Source organism: Equus przewalskii, chromosome 2 (assembly GCF_037783145.1).
Source record: "Equus przewalskii isolate Varuska chromosome 2, EquPr2, whole genome shotgun sequence".
Taxonomy (NCBI): Eukaryota; Metazoa; Chordata; class Mammalia; order Perissodactyla; family Equidae; genus Equus; species Equus przewalskii.
In genome coordinates this window covers 101,771,578-101,798,320 of record NC_091832.1, presented here as the reverse complement: position 1 = coordinate 101,798,320, position 26,743 = coordinate 101,771,578, and positions in this window count along the sequence as shown.

The following is a 26,743-nucleotide window of genomic DNA, read 5'->3' as shown; positions in this document are numbered from 1 at the left end:
CCTGAATCTGAACTGAGTTAATAAATATCAATCCAATTTTGGAGACTTAAATTATAACCAAATACACTAGGAAGACAGGCTACTGAAATTAATCATATTATAAAAATAAAATGTTATTGTAATGCTGCTGTTGACTCCTAATGCACTGTTCTCCAAACTTCTGCATTTCACTGATCTTTTTGTCATACCTTTGCATAATCTGTACTATCATTTACTTAGCGTTTTTCTTTTTAAGGTTTCACTGTTCTTAAGATAGCCTTCTATCTCTAAGGAAATCAAGATTTAGATGTACTTATATTTTTCTAATACACATAAAAATAAGCAGCAATTAAAGTTAAAAAGAAGATGGTTCATGTGCCTATCTCTAACATTATTTTCACATTCTACCAGTAGTATATTTACCTCACCCTGGAAAATGCTATTTTAACTATATATTTTATATGCTGTACATTTTTTAAATATTGTATTTTCTCTTAAACAATTATGTGTGTATTTATCAGTACTTATTAAAGCGAAGTTATGAATGAATATAAAAATATAATTAAAGGACATGGGTCAACAACGTGATCTATCTTCAGGTATAATTAGATAGAAATATCTGTCGAAGATTTATGGGATGTCCAAGAACATGAGAAAAACAAACGAACAATGCTACCTTTTCTTTTTTTGGTTGGGCTTATGTTGAATATTTGATTCTGTGCATCTTTCAGACTGATAAAGCATGTGTCCTTTCCCATTTAGATTTAGAATGGGTCTATTCATATTTTTTCAGTGAAAATACAATTTCAAAGCTCAACTTATTCTTAAATAAAAATGGCATTATTCTTTTAAGTTCCATTAGTTTATGAAACTGATACCTCCTAACTTGATAAATCAAATGATAAAAGACCACAATGAAAACTTCTATGACATAAGGAATTTTCCAGGCTCTATTTATTGGCTAAAATATTTTGCTAACAAAATTGAGTAAATTCCATGAGTTCATTTTATTTCAAAAACCAGTAAAGAAACCAAGAAGAAAAACTAGGTGCATAGATTACAGATGGTCCTAATGTTTACAGTGACCAGATTATTCAATAGTTTGAGCAAAGGGTGCTTATGAAAGTTTCAAAAGATAATCAAAAAAGAAATACTGAAATTGTCTCATATATTACAGGGTTTTTTTCCTCTAGGGTAATGGCTATTAGAAAATGTACTTAAAAGAGTAGTACCGATTGTAGTTAAAGTGTACAAGCATAGAGCAATGAGGCTAATGCATTATGTATTATAAAATATCATGTCATATTATTCCACAATTGGCTGAACTTTCCTCTAATAAAATCTTTCAAGGAAATCTTTCCAAAATAGAAACAAAAAACATTTATTATTTAACCTGATTTCAAGATTATTTAAATTAAAAGGTATATTTAATCTCATTATGCCAAGATGAGAGGAATATTCCTACTATCTTTCAAGAAGAAACTGAAATACAGAAAAATAATGAGGATAAAATACCTGAAACAAAGAAAAGAGAAATGAAAGATATAAAAATACGTCAAAAAGTAATTTTAGAAATAACAATTATACTAGAAAATTAGCCAAATCTCGAATATTATATAAAACATATATAATAAATGAAAAAACCTCTTATCTAGAAATACAACTAATAGTGTTAGGTATCATTCCTGTTTTCAGCATAATACATTGATAAGTTTTGTAGGCCATTGGATCTTAAATTTTTTTAAATGAAGAAAGGATATGGGTATTTCAGGTTTCCAGTCTGGCATGTAAGGAGGTTAGAAGTCACCACTCCATGCTAATGACAAGTAAAAAGTTGAATAAACTGAAAAAAAAACAAAGAAAAAAATAAGCTCTTCTTAGATCCATCAGAGAAGTGAGCTCACAAGGTAAAATGCTGCCCCCAAAATTGGAGAGACAGACGGGTAGATGCAGAGAATCAGAACTCACCAAAGCAGAAACCTACCAGTAGAAACCTCCATGGGAACCAGCCCAGGGTAGGAAAAATCTAAAGTGTAATTGACAAATCGCTGGAGACTCAGTGTGAACAAGTCTGCAAGTTAAAAACTCCCAGGGGACACAGTCATAGGGGAACTTCCACACTCTTGTGAGTTTTACCTCCAGGAGCTCTACCAGATCCTCATAGTGAATATCCAAGAAAAGTCCCCTTATTCTTCTGGCAGCAGGGTGGGAAAATTAACCATTTGAAATACCCAGAGCATTCTGTTCTTTTTAACAAAGCCTGACCTCAAGAGAAACTATTTTACCAGAAACTAAGCTGATAGGGTTTTATCAAAACCTAACCTACCTGGAGAAGGGAATATCAAACTCCAGCATACTCTAACCATCCTTTCCAACCTAAAGGTTGGGGTAGGGGGTGGCGGGAAACAGCTGTGTGGCACTGGTGAAGTTCACCGTCCAGGCTCACTGGCTCACCAAAAGACTGAGACCTAATCATAGAACTATGGATGCTTCCCCTCCTCCCACACTACCACTTACCAAAGGCCTGTTTATCAGAGTTCCTTTAACTCAATGCAGCACGTCTACCTGTCTATGCTAATATACAAAGCATATGAAAAGGCAAAAAGAACATAGTTTGAAGAGACTGAACAAATATCAGACTCATAGTGAGATATGGCAGGAATGTTGCAATTATCAGGAAGTTTCTTAAAACATATAATTAATATGCTAAAGACTTTAATGGTAAGAGTAGACAACATGAAATAACAGATTAATAATAAGCAGTGAGATGGACATTCTAAGAAAGAATCAAAAAGAAATGCTAGAGATTAAAAACAATGTATCAGAAATGAAGAATGCTTTTGAAGGGCACATAAGTAGACTGGACATGGCTGAGGAATGAACCTCTGAGTTTGAGGATATGACAATAAAAACTTCCATAACTGTTTAAAAACATTAAAAAACTAAAAAAAAAAGAGAAAAAGAATGGAATACGTAAGAACTGCGGGACAACTACAAAAAGTGTTACATACACTTAATAGGAATTCCATAAGGAGAAGAAAGAGAGGAAGGAACAGAATATTCAAAGCAATAATGACTGAGAATTTCTCCAAATTAATATCAGACACCAAACCACATATCCAGGAAACTCAGAGAACCCCAAACAGGACAAATACAAAAAAAAAACAAAACCCAAAACAAACAAACAAAAGACTACTCCTAGGCATATCATATTCAAACTACAAAAAATCAAAGATAAAGCAAATATCCTGAAAGAAGCCAGAGGGAAAAAAATTCTTACCTACAGAGGAGCAAAGGTAAGAATTAAATCTAACTTCTCCTCAGAAACTATGCAAGCAAGAAGAATGGAGTGAAATATTTAAAGTGTTGAGAGAAAATAAAACCACCAACCTAGAATTCTGTACCCTGTGAAACTGTCCTTTAAAAGTGAAGAAATAGAATTTCTCAGACACACAAAAATTGAGGGAATTTGTTGCCAGTAGACCTGCCTTACAAGAAATGTTAAAAGAAGTTCTTCAGCAAGAAGGAAAATTAAATAGGTCAGAAACTCCCATCTACATAAAGAAGGAAGGAGCAGGAAGAAGAAATAAGCAAAGTAAAATGAAATCTTTTATTTTTCTTATTCTTAATTGATCTAACAAATAACATTTTGTTCAAAATAATAATAGAAGCAATGTATTCGATTATGTATAAATATGTGTATGAATGCTTATGTATAAGTGAAATGAATGATAGCAATGATATAGGGGCAGGAGGAAGAAATTAGGAATTGTTGTTATTACAAGGCACTTATATCCATGAAACAGTATAATATTATTTGAAAGTGGACTTGAATTAGTCATAGATATACATTGCAAACCACTAAAAAAAATTTTTTAATAAAGTAGAATTAATATGGCAAGAAAAGAGAGAAAATAGTGTCATATGAAAGGCTCAATTAAAACCACAAAAGGCAAAAAAGTGTGAAGGATAAAAATAGGAAAAAAAGAACAAGGGCAACAAATAGAAAACAGTAACAAATAGGACAAATATATTATTCTACTAAATTAATAATTACTTTAAACATAAATGACCTAAATATACCAATTAAAAGACAGAGGTTGCCAGAGAGGATCTAAAACAATACCTAACTATATGTTGTCTAGAAAAAAACCACTTTAAATATAAAGACTGTTATGACATAAAAGTAAAGAGATGGAGAAAGATATACCATGATAATACTGATTAAAAGAAAGTAGAAGCAGCTATATTAATTTCAGACAGAGCAGACATCAGAGCAAGTTATCAGGGATAACAAGGGACATTATATGATTAAGGATCAATATTACAAGAAGACATAACACTCCTTAATAAGTATGTACATAACATCAGCACTTCAAAATACATTAGGCAATGACTGATAAGACTGCAAAGAAAAATAGATGAATTTGCTATTATATTTGGAGACTTTAATACTCCACTATCAGAAATGGACAGATCCAGCAAGCTGAAAATCCATAAGAACATAGTTGAACTCAACAGCACCATCAATCAACTGAATATAATTGACATCTATAAACTACTGCATTTGACAACAGCAGATTACGCATTCCTCTCAAATTCACATGGAACATTTACAAAGATAGAACATATTCTGGGCCATAAAACACATCTTAACAAATTTAAAAGAGTATAAATCAATGTCTGTTCTCAGATCACAATGGAATTAAACTAGAAATCAAGAACCAAAACATAGCTGGAAAATCCCAAAATACTTGGAGATTAAATGATGCATTTCTAAATAACACAAGAGTCAAAGAGATTTTCCAAAGTAATTTGAAATAAATGAAAATAAAAACACAACTTATCAAAATTTATGGCAGTGAAAAAAGTGCTTAGAGAGAAATTTGTAGCACTGAAGGCATGCATTAGAAAAGAAGAAACATCTAAAATCAATTATCTGAGCTTCCACCTTAGCAAATTTTTTAAAAAGACAGAAAATTAAATCCAAAGTAAGTAGAAGAAATAATAAAAATTAGAGCAGAAATCAATGAAACTTAAATAGAAAATCAATAGGGAAAATAAAATCAAAAGCTGGTTCTTTGAAGAGATCAATAAAATAGATAAACCTCTAGCCAGGTTAACTAAGAAAAGTGAGAGAAGACAAAATTTACTAATATCAGAAATGAAAAACGGGACATCTCTACAGATCCCATGGACAGTAAAAAGATAAAAAAAGAATATTATAAACAACTCTATGCCCACAAATTTGATAACTTAGATGAAATGGACTAATTCCTTGAAACATACAACTTACCAAAATTCACACAGGAAGAAATAGATGATCTGAATAGTCCTATAGCTATTAAAGAAATTGGATCAGTAATCATATTGATCTTCAAAACAGAAAATGTCAGGCCCAAATAGGATCCCTGATGAATTCTACCAAACATTTAAGGAAAAATTTTTACCAATTCGCTACAATGTCTTCCAAAAGATGGAAGCAGAGGGATAGTTCCCAACTCATCTCATGAGGCCAGAATTGCTCTAATACCAAAACCGGACAAAGACATTACAAGAAAATAAAATTATAGACCAATATCTCCCATGAACATAGATGCCAAAAAATCTCTAGCAAAATTATAACAAATAAAATCCAATATTGTATAAAAAGATTTATACACCATGACCAAGTCGAATTTATCCCAGGTATGCAAACCTGGTTCGATATCTGAAAATCAATTATGTAATCCATCACCTCAACAGGCTTAAGAAGAAAAAGTCACATGATCATATCAGTCGATGCAGAAAAAGCATTGGAGAAAATTCAACATCCATTCATGATAAAAACTCTCAGTAAACTAGGAAAAGAGGATAAGATTCTGCACCCAATTCTAATGTGTGAGTGTTTTCTCTACCACCAAGCAATTCTCCAATACTAGCTGAATGTTCTACAATTCAACTCAATTCTGTCACTATCTACCTGGAGATAACATCAGATCCCACAGGTTAAGGGCTCATTCCTACAAGACTGCCCCCACTTGAGATGCCAATTGCAAGTCCAGATTGTTACCTGTGCTTCTGACCAACTGGCTATAGACTGGAGGTTCCCACAATCCCCTCCTTGAGTTCAACTGATTTGCTAGAGCAGCTCACAGAACTCAGAGTAACAATTTACTTACTAGATTACTGGTTTATTATAAAAGGATATAATTCAGAAACAGTGAGATGAAAGAGATGCACAGGGAAAAGAATGAGGGAAGGGGCACAGAGTTTCCATGCCCTCTCCAAGTGCACCATTCTCCCAGCACATCCACATGTTCACCAACCAGGAAGCTCTCCAAATCCTGTCCTTTTGGGTCTTTATGGAGGCTTCTGAAATTATATTCAATTAAATCATTAGCCGTTGGGGATGGATTCAATCTCCAGCCTCCTCCCCTTCCTGGAAGTCAGAGGGAGGGGGGACTGAAGTTCCAGCCTCCAACCACATGGCTGGCTCCACTGGAACCAGCTGTCATCATTAGGTGATTTCCAAAAGTCTCTGCATTAACATAACAAAAGACAATTTATAGCTCTCATCATATGAAATTCTAAGAGTTTTAGTGCCAGGAATGGAAGAAAGACCAAATATATATATATTTTTTAATTATAATAATCACAATATCACGGAGGGGAACTTCCTCAACCTGATAAAGAACATCTGCAAAAACCTACAGCCAACATCATACTTAATGGTGAGAAACTTGAAACTCTCCCACTAACATGAGCAACAAGGCAAAGTTGTCCTCTCTCACCACTGCTTTTGAACATAATATTGGAAATCCTAGCTAATGTAATAAGACAACAAAAGGAAATAAAAGATATACTGATTGGGAAGGGAGAAATAAAATTCCCTCTGTCTGCAGATGACATAATCATCTATCTAGAAATTCCGAAAGAAGTGACAAAAAAAACAAACCCTGGAACTCAAAAGCCATTATAACAAGGCTGCAGGATATAAGATTAACATAAAAAAGTTAATAACTTCCCCATATGAACAAGCAGAATTTGAAATTAAAAACACATTACCATTTACATCAGCACCCAAAAAATGAGAAATTTAGTTTAAATCTAACAAAATATGTACAAGATTTATATAAGGAAAACTACAAAACTCTGAAAGATCTCAAAGAAGAACTAAATAAATGGAGAGCTATTCCACATTCATGGAGAGAAAACTCAATACGGATTTCCAGATGTCAACTTGATCAATGCAATCCCAATCAAAATCCCAGCAAGTTACTTTGTGGATATCAACAAACTGATTCTTAAATTTATATAGAGATGCAAAAAACCCAGAATAACCAACTCAATATTGGAAAGGGGCAAAGTTGGAGGGCTGCCACAACCCAATTTCAAGACTTACTGTAAAGCTACAATAATCAAGACAGTATAGTACTGGCAAAAGAATACACAAATGAAGCAATGGGACAGAACAGAGAGCTCAGAAATAGACCTATGTAAATACAGTCAACTGATCTTTGACAAAGAAGCAAAGGCAATACAATAGAGCAAAGGTAGTCTTCTCAACAATTGATGCTAGAAAAACTGGACATCCATATGCAAAAAAAAAAAAAAATGAATCTAGACACAGACCTTACACTCTTCACAAAAATGAACTCAAAATGGACCATAGAATTAGTTGTAAATTGGAAAACTAAAAAACTCCTAGAAGATAACATAGGAGAAAAACGGAATGACCTTGGTTATAGCAATGACTTTAGAAGTTTTAGATACAACACCAAAGTTATGATCAATGAAAAAAAGATTGATAAGCTGGAATTCATTAAAATTAAAAACTTCTGATTATAAAAGACATTGTCAAGAGAATGAGAAGGCAAGACACAGACTGGGAGAAAATATTTACAAATAAATATCTGATAAAACACTGTTATACAAAATATACAAAGAACTCAAAATTCAACAATAAGAAAATGAGCAATTCCATTGAAAAATGGACCAAAGACCTAAACAGATACCTCACCAAAGAAGATATACACATGGTAAATCAAAATCCAAATGAAAAGATGTTTTAGCATAGGAAAAGATGTCCAACATCATATGTCATTGGGAATTACGAACTGAAACAACAATGAGATACCACTACACACCTATTACGATAGCCAAAATTCAAAACACTGACAACACCAAATGCTCGCAAGTATGTGGAGCCACAGGAACTCTCATTCATTACTGGTAGGAATGCAAAATAGTACAGCCACTTTGGAAGACAGTTTGGCAGTTCCTTACAAACCTAAACATACTCCTACCATATGATCCAGCAATCATGCTCCTTGGTATTTACCCAAATAAACTGAAAATTTATGTCCGTGTAAAAACTTTCACATGGATGTTTCTAGTAGCCATATGCATAATTCCCAAAACTTGGAAGCATTCAAGATGTCTTTCATAGGCAAATGGATAAATAAACTGTGGTACTTCCAGACAATGGACTATTACTCAGTGCTAAAAAGAAATGAGCTATAGAACCATAAAAAGAAATGGAGGAAACTTAAATGTATACACTGTGTGAAAGAAGCCAATCTGAGAAAGCTACATACTGTCTAATTCCAACCATATGACATTCTGGAAAAGGCAAAGCTATGGAAAGAGTAAAAAGTTAAGTGGTTATAGGAGTTAGAGAGGAGAGGAGGATTTTTAGGGCAGTGAAACTATTCTATATGATGTGACAGTGGTGAATATATGTCATTATACATTTGTCAAAAACCCACAGAATGTACAAAACTAAGAGCGAACCCTCATGTAAACTATGGACTTTGGGTGATAATGACATGTCCATGTAGGTTCATTGATCGTAACAAATGTAACACTGTGGTGTGGAAAATCAAAATAGTTGGGGAGGTTGCATGAGTGTGGAAATGGAGGTATATGGAAACTGTATTTTCTGCTCAGTTTTGCTGTAAACCTAAAACTGCTCCAAAAAATAAAGTTTATTAAATTCTTTTACAAGATTATTTCCAATGCTATGCAAATTAAGCAGGCTTTGCCAATGTGCATAGCATTCCTTAGTAGAAAGATAGGCAATGAGGAAAATGGACTATTTGTTAAGAAGAAATTAAACAATTATTGGTAAAGCACAACATTTTCCATGGTACTCTTCAAAATAAATTTTCCTTTAGGAAATAATTTAGAGAAACTCTATTATATTCTTTTTTGAAAAGCAACAGTGCATATTTACTAAGTCCTAAAGTAAAGAAACCTATTTAACTTTGTTTAAGGCAGTGCTTATCTATTCAGCAAACCCTTATAGTGTATTACCTTTGCAGAAGGTACTCTTCTAGGCATTTTTTCTAGTACTAACTCTTAGCTAAACTTCTCACAGGAGCCCTTTGAGGAAGCCATTATTTGTATTCCCATCTTAGAAATGAGTAAACTGAGTCACAAAGAGATTAAGTTACCCAAATCCACAGCCAGTAAATTGTGGAGCTGGGATTCGAATAAACGTGTGTTAAGCATAGAACTGCTTTCTAATATAAAACTATGAAGATAAAATGGAATTAGTACTCTGATGCACTTTGGGAATTAATGGTATATCACATTATAGTTTTCAAAAGTGTTTCCTTTGGATTCTCTCATTTGGAAGTACAATCACCCTAGAGATAGGTGTCACAGAGATATTTTATAAATATTAAACAATTTTTTCGAAGATTTCAGAGGTCATAAGTGATGAACTTGAAATTTCAGTTTTGGTTTACTGAACTCTGAGGTCTGTTCTCTTTGCAATATGCTCTGTTAGGAAAAGCAAGGTTTTCTAGAGTAGAGATGAAGATGAGCAAGGGGGAGGCAGGCGGGGATGATGAGCTCTAAGCCTGGAAAGGGATTTGAAGCCTAATTGTAAACTGTAAGGAAGCTCACTTCCAGGCCAAGGCATTTGGATATGAATAGAACAGAAGAAAATGGTGAATCAATGAGGGTATTTTTGCTGATCAGAGGACAATCAAAGCAGTTCTCTGTAAAGGTGAATCTACACAACGTTGTTGGGCACAAAGAAAGCGTGGAAGCTGGGAGAACCACAAAATTATTAAATTAGCAGTGTGGTCTAAAATAAAAGAGCCGTCTGATCAAAATAACCAATATTTTATGCCCCTTAAGTATACAAAAGAAGGTTTACATATGTTACATTAGAGTAAAAACCAAACATATTTACATAAAAACTGAGCAATTTTCTCTCTATTTACTGTTTTGCTACATCTCTACTATCCTATTTCATCTATAGGCAGAGTGAAGTTCCTTCTCGGCGTCTCTTCAGGAAGAGAATACTAATTGCTCTTTTGGACTAGAGAGATTATTGCTACCCTATTCCACAAAATGGGGGAAGCATGTGCTGTAAACACACAAGAGACCCTTTGCTAGCTGCTATATGTCATTTATCTGCATGTTACAATGAAAGCTCCTTATTCTTAAAGGCATCTGGGCTCTTTTCAACTTATTCTAAAGCCAACAAATACAAAAGAACAGGTCTTAGGGCAATTATATACTGCTGTTTTCACATGATTAGGTCAACTTGATAAATACTCAAAACTGAAACAGAACTCCAAACCATGTTCACAAGGACGTAAGCACAGCCTCCACAGACTTTTCAAGGTTGTGAGAAGAATATGATGCTAGAATCCCTCCAAAAAAAAAAAGAAGGCAAATCTGAAGAATGGAAAATCAATTGTGACCATGAAATACATATGCATATAGTTTTTAATGTGATTTTTAATATTGGATAACCAACCCAAAACAGCTACATATGTTCCCATCTTTGGGTATGAGTTCAGTCTTAGAAAAAATGATCTCATGAGCTCACACACTCACCGCAGACTTGCAGAGCCCAACCCTAGGCCTGTTTTCAGGCAGGCTAGCATGCAAACAGGGTCAAGGCCCTGCAAGGATCCCCATCCTGGCTTGGGGGAAGAGCGCACATTTTGAGCCCATTTCTGCCGGCGCTGTCAGTATATTAAGCTGCAGGCTCATGCAGTTTCTATTCTCGTTTCCATTCTGTTGCTTTCAATGTTTTTGGAATCAGTCGAAGCTGAAACATCTTGGAAGAAAAGTTTGGTTTTTTGAACCCCCTGGTTTCAATTACTTTTAAATCTGACGCACAAACACTGCTTTTAAAGATATGTGACTAAAGTGCCAAATAAGGATCTTTTGATTTTTTGAAATACATGTGGTTGAAATTTGAGACCTGGCTGCTGCCAAGCTGCAGCTCAGGGAATAGAATACTGGCACAAGAAAACGAGCTGTTGCTCAGGGGATAATGTTAGAAGGAACTGTCCTACAGAAGGAAAATGTAAATTTTCATGATTTAGCTTATGCTTGTGGGACAATTCCATAATCCTTTGTTAAACATGTAAAAGATGAAATGCTGACTCTCCTGTTGTTTATTCAGGTTCTCAGCTATAAATTTCTCATACACGTAAGCCTGACTTAGATTGAATCCTTATAATAATAATTTTTAAAAGTACATTCACAAGATACCATGACACACTCATGCTAACTCAAACTTCCATATTTTTAAGTGTAACCTGAAAGTAATAGGTATTGATTTCTCTAAAAAGAAAACTACAATAGTTTAATAGACTCTTCTGGTACAACTGGAATTGTGGTAAGATCATTTGCGCTAAAATGTTTTTGGAGGCAAGTATCAAAATATAATTTACCTGTTTGTGGCAGGTACTTTCAGTGAACCGCTCCAATAAATTATGCTAGAGCACTCATTGTAAAAGTCACTGTGGTTCACCATCTAGTATTTTAGCCAATGCTACACATTAAAAGAAAAATCATCAGTACTATCATTTTTGACTAGCTAATGGTAGATACCACATCTGGCAAAATATACCAGAAACTCGTCTATCAATTGAAAAGATGTAAAAGTTGAAACTAGATTGTGCTGCCAAAGTGGACCATGAAGAAACAGCAAAATTATGCAGGAAAACTAACATGCGATAAAGTCAAATAGCGGTAAATTTTAAGAGTCATAACAGAAATAGAAAAAGTACTATTTAAATATTTCCAGAATGTATCACCAAATCCTTAGAACTGGTCACCTCAGAGAAGTAGGACTAGAGGAGAAAAGCGGAACCATTACTATTTTTCATACATTCTGTATTGTTTGAATTACTTGTGTGCTAAGTGAACATATATTACTTTTAAAATAAATGGCTGTTAGTTTGCTTTTTTAAATTCAACATAAATTTCAAGAATCACCATACTCCTCCAAAAGTATTTACTATGTACCCTGTACTTTAGAGTAACAAAAAAAAAATATGAAGAAAGATAATAGGTCTCTTTGGGACTTATGCTAAAGCTTCAGTTATATGACATCAAGTCTACAGATTAAACGGAAAAATATAAGTCAGCTAAGTATATGCTTGGCATGATAGAGCTGAATGTCCAGATTAACGCAAATTTTACTATTTATCCAGATGCTTTAATAGTGTAAGGCATAATCACAAAGACAGTATCTCCAAGTAGGAATGAAGGACAAAATAGATAGATATCATATGACTTAAATGCATATATATTACTATAGTAATTGTATGGGAAATAATTTGAGAAAATACCTGAGGGTGGTAAGAGCATTTTATGAATAGTGTATGTTTACGGAAGAGTCTAGAGTAGAAAGTGTTATTTTTTTTTCTAACTCATCTTAAAAGCCTTCTGGAAAAAATAAAGATTTCAGAAATGTTTCTCTGGAAACTAGATAAAGTTTGATAAGTTTAAGAAGACGATAGATTCCAATTAGAGACTTGAAAAGAAAGATGGAAGCAGAAACTGATTAATGGTGAAAAGAAATTATGATATGAGGACTAAAAAAATAACAGCACGATTAAAGTCCGGGTATCATCCTGTAGAAAAGCCCACTCTCCCCGAGACGCCTTACCTGGCATTTCTATGAATACCTGTAGTTGTATGAATCATGTTGAAAGAGATTACACATCCCTTCCTTTGACCTGCTTTTACTCTCTCCCTAACAGACAACTGAGCCTGAAAGGATATGGACTTAAGAAGGTTAACGTGAAAAAAGGCCATCATAGAAGCCTTGATTTACCTTCTGAAGTTTAAGGATTTGATGCAGCAGTATACTCTGTGACATCAATCTCATTAAATCACCGTTCTATAGGAGGAGCTGTTATTATTCCACTACAAGAAACAGAATGTCTTTTTTGGTTTTTAAGTTAGCTAGTTTCATTTTCTAAGTAATGCATGCACATCGTGTTGTTTACCACCAGACTGAGCCGTGTCTTATGCTGATCTACATGTGGGTCACTTTCTCACGCTGAGGACCGTAGTCTGAGAGTAAAGATTTCTAAGCTCCCCTGCATAAAGGTGTTCGTGGTTCAGGCTTAAAGTACTTCATTTTCATGAACTATATTTAAGGTGATAGCTATTGCTCCAATTTACTGACAGATATATGCAAATCCTGGAGTTTAAGCAGGTTGGTGGTCCTTCATATAGAGAGTACAAATTTATGTGCTATAACTCTATCCTACCACCTTGAAGAGTATTTGTTCCCCTTTGGAGCTGAAATAAGGGAATTTATAAATAAGTCTGGATTTTAAAACATACTTTTTCTTCTAGTTGAAGATAGAAGGTAAAGCATATAAAAATTACCTCTTTTATTCCCAAAATATAGAAATGATAGATAACGGCTTCTTTTTCATTTAAAATATGGAGATAAATCCATAAACTAAACAGGTATATATCCATGAAGCATAAAAGAATAACTCAGAATGTAGCCCATGAATATAGAGCCAAATACAGGCTATGAGGTCACAGGCTAGACCTGCATAAACCTGGGAGCCAGATCTGTGCCTTCTTCCTACGAAAGGGAGCAGAAATAAACTACCAGACTATAGCCCAGCACAGGTGCCAAGTTAGTGGTGTGTGGCATGGATATGTGCCACCGGGTGGGCAAAGAGTTTTAACAGCCACCATGTTCAAGCCATACATCTTAGAAGCCCAGGCCAGAAACAAACATAAAGCAATTATACAGACTGTCACAAACCCTCAGAGGATGAGTTTACAGACAGATTTACAAAGAACAAAAAGTACATGTATTATCAATGCAACAAATATTTATCAGGTACCTACTATAAGCCAGGCACTCTGCCAAGTGCCGAGGAAACAACAGCAGAAAAGAAAAATAGTTATGAATCCATGCCCTTATGGAGCATACAGTATGCACCAGCAGGAGTAAAACCAAGCACACAGTAAACTAACAAACACGTCAGAGGGTTCATTGCCTCCAATAGGAGAGAATTTGAACCCAAGAAATCAAGTTAATAAAGTAATTTGAGAAGATGTTAAGAAAACTGTGTTTAAAAATCTCAAAGAGATAAAAAGAGAAAAGCTTTTAGGAAAGAATGATATGTGGCTATGAAACAGTAGACAAGAAAAAGAACAAATTAAAAATTTTGCAATTAACAGAGTCAATAGGGAAATTTAAAAATCCTTTAAACTATAGGCTAAATCTTAACTTAAATAAATTTAAAGATCAAATTAATGAGTTGGAAGATAGAAGTAAGGGAATCTCCCAGAAACTAACAGAGAGGAGAGAAAGGGAAAGAGACAGATTAAGAGATCTGGGGAACAGTTTAAGGAACCCATATATTTGCCTAATCCCAGAAAGAAAAAAAAAATAGAAAGACCACAAAGAGGTAATATTTGAAGATATAAGAGATGAGATTTTCCCAGAAGTAATGACATGAATCTTCAGGTTAGAAAAATAAATCTACCAAATGCCTAATGTACATCTCTACACATCATAATGAACTCTGCTACTTTTAGCAGCAAAAGAAAATTTTTAAATTTCCCAATAAAAGACTAATTTTCTGTAAGGAAACTTCACCAATTAGATTGATGGAAGACTGCTTATTCACAGAAATATGTAACAGAAGTCAGACAATTAATATATTTAGAAGGCTGTGGGAATGAAGTACTTCATTATATACCTGGTCAGACTGTCACTCCAGAGTTAGAATGAATTAAAGACATTTTTATGAATCAAAGACACAGAAATTTTAGTCAATCTCTCACTAAAAAAAAAAATTATAAAGAGTATATTTCACCAAGAAGAAATTGACTATGTAGTGAGCCACAGAAATAAAGCTTCCACAAATTCCAAATAATTGATATTCTAAGACTGTTTTCTCTCATCACAGTCCTATTAGGTTAGAAGACAGAAATCAACAGAACTAAACAAAAAGGACAAAAATGCCACATATTTGAAAACCATAAAAATCACATTCAAGTAATCCAGAATCCTTAAGTTAAGAAAAGAAAATCACATTACATTGACCAGGATCTCCAAAATGATTAATGGTTTGAGCAGCAGTGATGATAATGGGCATCGCTTTTTTAAATGCTTTTCAAGTAAAAAATTAAGTACAATAATTCGCATGGAATTTTGGTAGATATGCACAAGCAGGTTAAGTAAAGTGCTCTTCTAATACACACATACACAAACACACATAGGGACGTGTACATGTGTAAAATATTGATTGTTATTGAATGCCTTTTCTGCATCTATTGAGATGATCAAGAATTCTGCTAATAGATGATGAAATATCAGGGACAAGGTAGTAAAATATTGATGTCAAGTCTTCCTTGCATAATTACTATTAGTTTTGATGTGTTTTTTAAATACTTTACATATTTTCTCAAACACAACAAAATTAGTTTATAAGACATCTCAATGATATATCCAACAATGGAATTTGTAAAAAGGTATTTACTCTCTCTTTTTACTAGACTTTTTTATTTATTGAGAAAATAAATTAAAACTCTTGGTAAGTATTTAGACAGTAATACAGTGAAAAGAAGTTCTCTAGTCCCCATTTTCCAGCCCAGGAGAACCACCCTTAACTGTTACTCTCCTTAATTCCAGAAGTTGTCCATGTGACCTATGTATTTATCACTTTAACATAAATCCTACATGTCAGTACTGTTCTGGGGATTGATTTTTCTGCTTAGAAATATATTTAAGAGATTTTTTTTATGTAAACATATGGACCTACTCTTCATTCTTTTTAAATGGTTGCATAATATTCCATGGTATAGGTATAGCATAATTAAACAGAAGACATTCAGGTATTCTCCAGTTTTCACTATAATAAACGGAACTGAAGAAAACAACTTTGTAGGTATGTCCTTGCACACCTGTGCAAGCATACCACATGATAAATTCCTAGAAGTGAAATTTCTGGGTCAATGTACATTTACATTTTTATGGATATTGCCAAAATTCCTTAAAAGAGGTTAAAATAATTTCAACTTCACTACCTTTAAATGAGAATTATTACTTCTCCATTCTATACTCTTACATACTGTATATTAACAGATATTTTAGCTTTAAGAAAATAAGTGAAAATCAAGTCCTTATTATCTTAATTTTTATTTTCTAATTGTGAGCAAGATTATGCAGTTTCATATAAAGGTTGTCCATTTGCACTTCATTTTAGTGGGTTGGTTGGTTATCCAATATTAAAAATCACATTAAAAACTATATGCATATATATTTCATGGAGAAAATTGATTTTCCATTCCTCAGACTTGCCCTTTTTTGGAAAGATTCTTGTATCATGTTCTTGTCACAACCTTGAAAAGTCTATAAGGCTATGCTGTGTCCTTGTGTGCAGCATGATTTGGAGTTCTGTTTCAGTTTTAAGTATTTGTCAGGTTCACTCAATCATGTGAAAACAGCGCTATATAATTGCCTTAAGACATTCTTTGTGTTTGTTGGCTTTACAATACTAAGTTGAAAATAGCACAGGTATCTGTAAGAGAAAGGAGGCCTCACTGTAAAATGCAGATAAAGGACATGCAGCAATTGGCAAAGGATTCCTTGTAGATTTACAGCACGTGCTTCTCCCATTTTGTACAATAGGGTAGCAATAGTTCTCTTTTCCTAAGAGAAGCCAGGAAAGAACTTCACTTCCTGTTCATGCTTTTACAAAATTTTCCAATGTTATTAGCCTTTTTCTTATTGATTTTTTATGGGCATAACCAATAAATAAGAACACGTATTGTAAAGAATATATATCTTTTGTAATAATTGATTAAAATTAAAGGAAAATGAAGAGAAGGAGAAACAGGAAGAGAAGAGGAAGAAGGAAGAGAAGGTGAAGAAGCAGCCACCTCTCATAGGAACTGATTTCTTTCCAGTGACTTTCCTAAACGTTCGATCCTTGACTCTTGCTGGTCCCTTTAAACTAAGCTTTTTGGTAAATTGCCTTTAGAATGGGCATGTAATTTGATCTCTACCATCTTAATAGAGGGGAATCATCTTTGCTTCCAAATTATAAATCAACCAACTGATTATGTGGCCTGATTCTTTCAAAGTAGGAAATTTCTTAAACAGTTTCAACAGTTGAGTACTTACCAACATAATATAAAACTCAGAATTAATTACCATATTTTAATTTAAATCATTTTTTAGAATCTGCTGGCTATCAGGCAACATTTTGTGCCAATACTTACTCTCTAAAATAACTTAGCTAGAAATTGTGGGAAACATTTTAAAACTAACTCTTGTTGCGTTTCATCAGAATTCAGCTCTTTCTAATTTCCCACAGAGACTATAATGTAGTTCTCTTAGAGATAAAGTAGTTGGTTGGCTATACTTGTATTCTGGGTGGGCATGATGCACTGAGGTTTACTAGCCTTAGGGCCTTCTGGGTCCTACATCCTAAAGCACATACAAGCCACCTCTTAGAACTTCACTTTTCTCAATTACGCAGCTAGAAGACTTCATAAGATGTTTTAATTTCTCAAAGCTTTGGAAACAAAGTGTACTGAATATATGGTCATATCTCTTCACTAGTTGCATATGCAATTATACAGTTTTAAGGTATAAAATTGGCATTTCCTATTTGTCTTTTGGCATTTAGCATGATACACACAAAATGAAGAAAGATCGTTTCACTAAAGAACCAGCATAATTGAAATATCATACTCAAGTAGACTATGCTGTGAAATTTGCAGTCATCGCAGCATATATTCAGGAATATCTATTGATAATTACCATAGAAGGAACGAAAGACTATTCCATGTGGATGCAGATCCCCAGAGAGACTGACGATGTGATGGTCTACACGGCTAAAGCAAATGATAGTACAAAATGGATTTTCCTTACAAGTTATATTTCTGGTCTGCTAAAATATGACAGGGTTAAAATTTTTTTTAAATGTACAGACACATTTTATGAGACCCTATAATAAACTAATATACTTTAAAGAAAAAAATCAAGGAAATTTAATTACATAATTCACATGCATTTATTTGAATAAGGTTAAGTCAAAAGGAGAGAAATTATTTCAAAGACATAATTTGCAGATATTTATGTAAAAATAGATTTCTGGTTATTAAACTATTTTTAATGAAAATATAAGAGTTAACAAAACACATCAAGGTCAAGCTGCTTGAAGAAATATAATTCCTTGGAGATTTTGATTTAAATCTGTAGCTTGGACTATCACCCCAAAGAAGTAACAGCTTCAGACACAAGAGATATATTTTCTCAACCACACTCAAGTTAACCACATTTACCACGGAGAAAGTCAACACCTAAGATACACAGCAACTGGGAAATGAAATGTCATGGTCAGTGTTTGCTTTTAATATAGCCTGGTAAGAGCAACACTCTATACACAATAGAATTTAGTCCCATTGTGGATGTACATGTTTAGAAATGGCATTTGAGCCTTTCCCGCTCTCCCTCTCCCCAAAAATGGTTCAGCTGGGTTCATGTGGGTTTGGCCCACAGGTTGTAGTTTACAGATCTCTGCTCTATTTTCTAAACATTGTTGCTGTTACAATCGAGTTTTGATAAAATACATGCATGCTCCAAATTAGCATGTGTTTATTATTTACCTTTAATAAAAATAGTATTCTACAGGTAAGTTAATTTGGAAAACTCTGAGTCCTGACACACACAAACTCAGCTATTCTAGCTGCCCTCATTCATTTCAAGAGTAAATTCAAAGGGGTTTGAAATAACTTGAGCTCAGTTTGGGCACAGTTCACAATTCTAACCCCTATGTCTCGATACACTACTGCATCTGTAAATTCAAAATAAACAATGGTAGTATAGTGATTGTAAAGATAAAGAAACAGTACTTGAGGTACTTTAATATTGTAATCCTATGAACAAATAATTCTCTGAATCTTGCGGGATTTATTCTCTTGAAGGCATTCTTTTTTTTTTTTTTTTTTTGGCTGAAGAAGATTAGTCCTGAGCTAACATGTTGCCAATCCTCCTCTTTTTTTGCTTGAGGAAGATTAGCCCTGAGCTAACATTCATGCTAATCTTCTTCCACTCCTTATATGTGGGTTGCCACCACAGCATGGCTTATGAGTGGTGCAGATCTACACCCAGGATCTGAACCCGCAAACCTGGGCCACTGAAGTGGAGAGCACCAAACTTAAGCACTATGCCACAGGCCAGCCCCAATTCTCTTGAAAGCATTCTTCATGTATTCCTCTCCTACTTTTCAAAAAGGTACTTTAATGAAATTTAGAAGTATTAATCCATTACTTTTTTGTCTTGTAAATTTTTTACTGGCATGATTATATACACAAAATTCACTACAAGAAAATTTCTCTGTCTGCATTTCTTTTTCTGTTGTTATCACTATTAGTATTGGTTTCATTTCATGATTATTACTAAAAATAATTCTGTAATATAAAGAGTATTATAAAATAATCCAATTTGGGGGTCATTTATGTTAGATACAGCACTGTTCCAGGGGTTTATTAAGCAAGTATATGCATTTTTAGCATTTATTTCCTTGGTAAAAGGTTTAAATGTTTTAAGAAATATAAAAAGAATTAATTTAAGATTAATCTGAGAAACAATAAAGTGCTAATAATATATTAGAGAAAGTTCAGAGAATACAAAGATTGAAAGTTCACAGCACTAATCAGACACAATAACAGATGTAAATAATAAGCAAGCTGCAATCACAGTGAAAGAGCATAGTTTAGGAAATGCATATTATAACTGAGGACAGATGAACTCGAATACTGACCCCATCATTAGTTGTATCTGATACAAACATGATTTCCTCAAAAGAAGCTGGGTTGCATATAAATCTAACCATTTTCAAACATCATCAGAAAGTCAGACGGGAGACTCTTCTCAAAAATCTTACACCTTTGTTAGTAGTTATATGTCAGTCTCTCAGGAGATGAATCACTGGACTCATTAAATATTATATCTAGGAAGAATAGGGTTACTAATTTGCCTGAAATTAAATATAATAAATAATTTAAATGCCTTTAATATCACATTCTTTAGCATTTAAACATATATGGCTTTAGAGATGTTCATAACATAGTTTAATTCAACCACCTTTACTGAGAATTCACTAGATATGAACAAGAAATATCAATACAAGCATTTGAAAGTTCATTTTTCAACCAAAAGTAAAGAGAGTGGGGAACAAAATGATAGCGCGAGAAGAGAAGGGAATGTTAGATTACCACACTGGATCTCAACTGCAAAATAGGTGGTATGCAGAACTTAATTAAATTCCATTGTTTCACTGTCAGAGCAAAACGCTTCATTTTTTTAGAAAACCTCGGTTTTGCATGGGTGATGTCCTTAACAATAAATATCCATATTATTCCTGATCTTTTGTTTGCTCTTTAACGAGATTTATGAGCTCTTCCACCACTACAAAACAGCTGTCTTGCATGTGCCATCCACTAATTGAACACAAATCCAAGAACCGTCATAGCAAGAAGTTTAGGTGTCACCAGGATGGGGCTAAAATGTCAAGATAATTCCAGAGTTCTATTATCACTGAGAAAAAAATAAACGCACAACCTATATATTTCCCCCAAAATCTTTTAAAATTATGGGTTTCGAAGATTTTGAAAAATCCCTACAATCGTGAATTCCTGGTGCAGTGAAAGAATACTGAACTAATCAGGAAACCTGGGCTGGAAATCCAGTTATTCACCTAACCGCATTAAAACACAACTTCGTAAAATAAGCAAATTACATCCCTAGATTGTTATGAGAAAATGATTCTAAAGACAAAGAGAGGTCAGGCAAGAAGAAATTGCTTTTTAAAGATAAAATAATACAAATAGATTCATTAGGTTAATGTATCTCTAAATGCAATTTAAGAAAATAAAAGAATCTTCCATCTATAGTTGCTAAAGCAGTGCTTAAATGTTCACCTGAGTGGCCAACTTTCTTCCCTCCAAATCATTACAAATTAAATAAAAATTTCTACAATGATTTACATGAGTCTCTTTGCAAAGATAGTCCCTCTATTAATCATATTCTATATATGAAATTCTGTGATTGTGATCTGAATTATCACAACGTAAATATGATTCATGAGGTGGCATTTCAGGAAAAGTTTTGGAAGAGTTTTTAAGTCAAAGACAAAAAAAAATAAAGCCTCAAAACTTTGCAGCTATGATTAAATCTCCTGTGAGAGGGAAACATATACAGTCAGTGGAGAAGTCAGCAGTGATATAGTAATTCTATCTTTGGGTCTGTTTTTATCGTTGAACATAACATTTTGTGCACTTCGTTTTATTTTCAACAGATAATACATGTATGTACTAGCTTATAAAAATTGCAATGAAAAGCAACAGTTTCTTCCTCCTGCTCCCAACCCCAACACAAGCCAGAAGCAAAAATTTTTCAGTATTTCTTGTTTAAGTGCATTTGTTGGTTACTTCCCCAGTTCTAAGTACCATGTTGCTTCTTAATTCTGCTATTTAAGCAATCCATACCAGTTCTCCACTAATTAGTAACCGGCTGGCTTTCCTTTGTAAATGTTTCTCTCACTGTTTTCAGCCTTTTTGCTTTTTATCACTACGTCTAGAAGTTATTCTTCAATTTATATTCTAGATTTTTCTAAATTGAAGAGCTTTTTTCTGTCCTTTAATTTTTCCTTTTTCTCTCATTGACTTCCTTTCTTTATGAACATAATTCTTGAACTGTTGAGGTTATTAACAAAAATTTTTTTAAGTTATCATCCCATTCCTGAATTGCCCATTTCTCAGTCAATTGTTACTTTTGTGTGTCTTGGTCTTTCTCACTCATGCTGCCAATTCTCCTAACAGAGCTGGTGATTGTGATTTCCTTTTGCGTGTTTGAGGAAAGGATTATGCTGATTATGGAGGTAGCTGGCCTGCAGGCGGTCATCTCCACCAGGCTTCTCTCAAGTGGGAAGTTGACTGGAAGTTCTGTGCACATGACTTAAGGGTATTGACTGACCTTTTTGGGGTACATGTACGGGGGAGGCAGCGTTGGTGGAGGCCCCACCATTGTCAGGATGTGGACAACTATTTTGGAGTGCCAATATCCACTTTAGTAACCTTAGCTCTCCCCAGGAATGTTATTCATTTTCTTTATAGAAGAGCCCTCCGATTTTCTTGCCAGCGAGTAAACACAGAAGAGGTATTCTGTGCTTGGGGTACAAAGGGCTGGCGAGCGTAGGAACACTGTCTGGCATGAGGGTTGCATGACAAATCTTTAACTAGCCCCCTACTCCAGCTGCTCTTCTCCTATCTATTCTTGGTGCCTGCCTCTGTGGTGTTCCACCTAAGAGTCACCTGCTAACACCTCTGTAAGCGTCATAGGAGCTCCTCCTCTTAAATAGCTTTTGATACAGTGTTGAACCCACTCTCCAGCTCATATTCACTTTCTGACTTCTAAAGACTTGTTGAAACCTCTCCACTTCTGATGCTCCACCTCCATTTTGCTTCATTGCCGTGGATTTATTCCCGTTTGCAGATAGTTTCTATTCTCTCAATGCAAGTTCCTTGAATACCATTTTAAAGAATTTTATCCATGGCACAGTAAATTAATAACCAACGAAATATTCCAGTGTCTGCTTAACTTCTACCTCCCTAGAAAAACAAGGTTTTTCTTTTAACTTCTATTCATCCTTCAAGTCAAGCATCACCCTTTTGGGGAATCGTCTCTGATCTCTGTGTTAGGTCCCCCTTCAATAAACTCTCACAGCATCTTAGGGTTCCAGCACAGAGTTTATCACAGTGTGCTTAACTAGTTTCTTTCCCCCTTGAGGCCAGGAGGTCCTTGATAACAGAGGCTGAAATGTTTCTAAATCACATACAACAATAGTGAGCATAATTTCTTATCTGCAATGTTTTTTGAATTAATGTAAAAAAAGACCCAGGAAAATTTCTAAGTAGTACTTATTTCCCAGAGAGTGTTCTCTAGGATGAATTCTAGCCTCACAAACTATTAATATGGAGCTAATTGGTCAAAAACGTTTGGAAAATAAAGCTATACATTCTTCTAGTAAATACACAATTCACTTCTTATCATATTAAAGGTTCTGAAACAAACTAAAGAAAAAAATCATTAAATCTGATTAGCTTGGTGTTTCCTAAAGTTTCTTAACTACATAACAATTTGTTATGAAATGACGACTAACATCCCACAGCTCTGGTGCTTCAAGACACAAACATGGGGAAAGATTGACTTAGTGCATGCACGATCTATGGAGCAAGATAGAAAAACAATATTGAACAGAAATAAATAATCAGATTGGGGCAGAGACCAGAAAAAAAATTAGCAAATTCTATGAAATCTGAACTAAAATGCGATGATTCTGGAAAGGTAGGCTACCTATAATCAAGGAGGACGTGAGGATGACACTCTTCCAGGTACTCGGGTTGCATCAATCCACAATCAACTCTTCATGGAACTTACTTCTTCATGAGTCTTGATGGAACTTATATTCTAGAAAATGTGTGTAGTGAGCAATCTCTGTAGCTCTCATCAACCGCGGCCAGGTGGGAAGTTCTGCTCAGTGTTGCCAGATCTTTCGATTTTCCAAGATAAGCCAGAAATCTGGTATTTTAGGTGAAATTTTCCAATTTTTGAATGTTGGAAACTAATTCAATTGTTGAAAAACACCGTGTGGGCCAAACATCTACAGGCCAAAACCAGCCTTTGGGCCATCATTTGCAACTTCTATAGAGACTGCCACCTAACCCTCGGTGATTTCCTTTAGATCCAACGTGGTATGATTAGTTCAGAGTGTCTGAATAATCCTTTAAGATAACTTTTCAGGTCAGCTCTTTCATTGTTTAACTTATTAATAATGTTTTTCTTATTCCATATTAAAGTAAAATTGTACCCAAAGGCAGGGAGAATAGGCTGGAATACCACAAAAAAACTCTTCCCAGCATATAATGTATCACATCTATATTTCTGGAAAAAACATAGCATACTGCTTTCTGACAGCACGATGACCAAGACCACCCCAGACACGCATTATACAACCCTAAGCTGTGTTTGTTCAGAAGAGAAATAGAACAAAATTTATGAGCTTCACTTTAGCTCATATCAATATATTTCAAGCAGCAGAACACTTTTTCATTTTGCAGGTGGTGCTTTAAAGCTTGTATGATAGATTTTAAAATATCATCCACAAGAATCCTAAGCCCCTAAGACCCATTAATTAACCCTGTATTATCAAACATTTTAAAATCAATCATTTACCTCTCCGGTGCGAGCTGAAGCAAATGCTAACAAGCACTTTCACCTTAATAAATTAAGCGTCATTTCAAAAAGTTGTTAGGTGTATGTTCAAACTGTATTATGTGTGTTGTCAGGGTGATTCGGGTTATGAAAAATTCTTTATTGTGCATCTTAAAGAATTACCTGTCTATAGGGAATCCATTAATTTCTTTCTGTCATCCTCCTCCACTTCCCTCTAAGCCACCCACTAACCTAAGCATTCTTGAGCAAGAGCCTTATAAGAAGTGTTTCTTCATGCATGTGCAGTGTATTGGGTAACTAAATGAAACGCAGCTGGGAAATATGAAGTGGACATTGAAGTGACTCATTAGGCAGCTGCATAGGATAGAAAGAAGAAAGTGGCAGGAAAATTTACCATGAAGATGCCTAGGGTCATACATACCATTTCCAGGGGATGACTAGAGGCAACATAAAATAAAGCTCTGGGGAAGAATATGGAGCTGTAAGGTCTCAATGATCGACAATAATAGAAGTAAGCCTTACTAAAAATATAGATTTCCAGATAAAATTGAAACCAAAAACCATTGAATCCAAGACTGTGACTAATAGAAACAAAGCTGGAGGTATAAATGATTAAAACGAAAAAAGCTAGTAATATTTTAAGAGAAGTCACTGATTAACAGAGAATTGTGGGCCCTAAATTGTTTGTATTTTACTTTGTTTCTTCATCATACACTTAATGAGGAAGTTGATACAACATGCAGTTCATGAAATTTGGAGCCAGAAACCCTGTGTTTAAATCTTAGTTTAGCCATTTTCTATCTGGATGAATGTGTCTGTTTCCTAATCTGAAAATAAAAGGGAATAATATAGACTGCATTAAGCTATTTCTGCAATGATTCAATTATATTAATTGATGAAAAACTAGCATTATTTGAAACCAGACCAATTTGGATACTTACTCTATCACTTATTAGCTGCCTGATACGTGGAAAATATTTGTCTCTAAACCTCAGGTTATTCTTTAAGAAATTGGTAAGATAACATAAATCACAGGATTGCGATTATTAAGTAGGATAATATATGCAACGTATTAGCACAATGACTGCTTATTGTACACCTCAAAAGTTCATTTTCACCGGAAAATGAAAGTACCTGAAGAACAGTTCATGTTCCAAAAATCTTAGTTGAATCTGAACATGATAAATAGAAGGATAACTTCTCTTAAGCGCAGTCATACATATTTATCTTTTATTTGGAGTTTTTAGCTGTAACTAGGATGAACAGCAATAGCAGCCAGTGCCACACACACACACAATCTTAAGTAAGGTGGTATTTTGAGAAGCTCAATGTAGCTAAATATCCTACCTAAGCAAGAGAGGAAAGGTACTATGATATGGATTTAAGAGAGCATTAGCTAAGATAAGCTCAGAGAAAAAGTGTTCTAGAGCTGCCAGTAAGCATTAGAAAGCTAGCCTGTGAGAATTCAGAAAATGAAAATAATTGTAACTTGAGAAACAGCACAGACTGTAGCCAAATGGCCTGGTTTGCCTCGTGGCTGTACCGTTCGGGCAGCCACGCTTTTTCAAGCCTACAAGTCGCTTGGTAAACGTGGCCATCCAATTAGGTTCCTAATGCTGTGTCATCTCTCCAACCAAAACTTTTCCAAGATGTCCCCATTTCCCCACCATTTAAGTACAAATGGAGTCTAGGCTAAAATCTCACTAAATTGAGAGGTCAACTCACTCCTCCAGGTTTAGCTCTCATGCCACACTACAGAGCGCTAATCTCCAAGCATACTGGGTGACGCCCCCCACTCAAGCACTTCCTGAGCCCCTCACATTCAGCTTTCTCTCTGAAATGCCTTCTTTTCTGTCTTTTTTTGAGTCCCCAGCTAATTGAAAGAACCTTGAGAACAAGTAATGTTTACATACCTTTATACACAACTGTTTCCGCTAACAAAACACTTCCATCCGTTCACTCATTCCCAAATACCCAGGCTCAATTGAGTGCCAATTACGCAAGAGGCATTATGAGAGATGCTGCAGGGGAAGTGCTAAAAAATATTTGCTGAATTTAATTAAATCTTCAGCTGTAAAGATAATATGCTTTAGCTATTATGCATTTAAAACAGCAGTATTGGGATTTTGGTTTTGTTTGGGGACATGTGCTCGCTTTAAATGTACAGAGGCATAATATTTAGAATTTTCAAAAGGATCTGTGATTCAGTAACTTCCCTCTAGCAACAATTGCTGT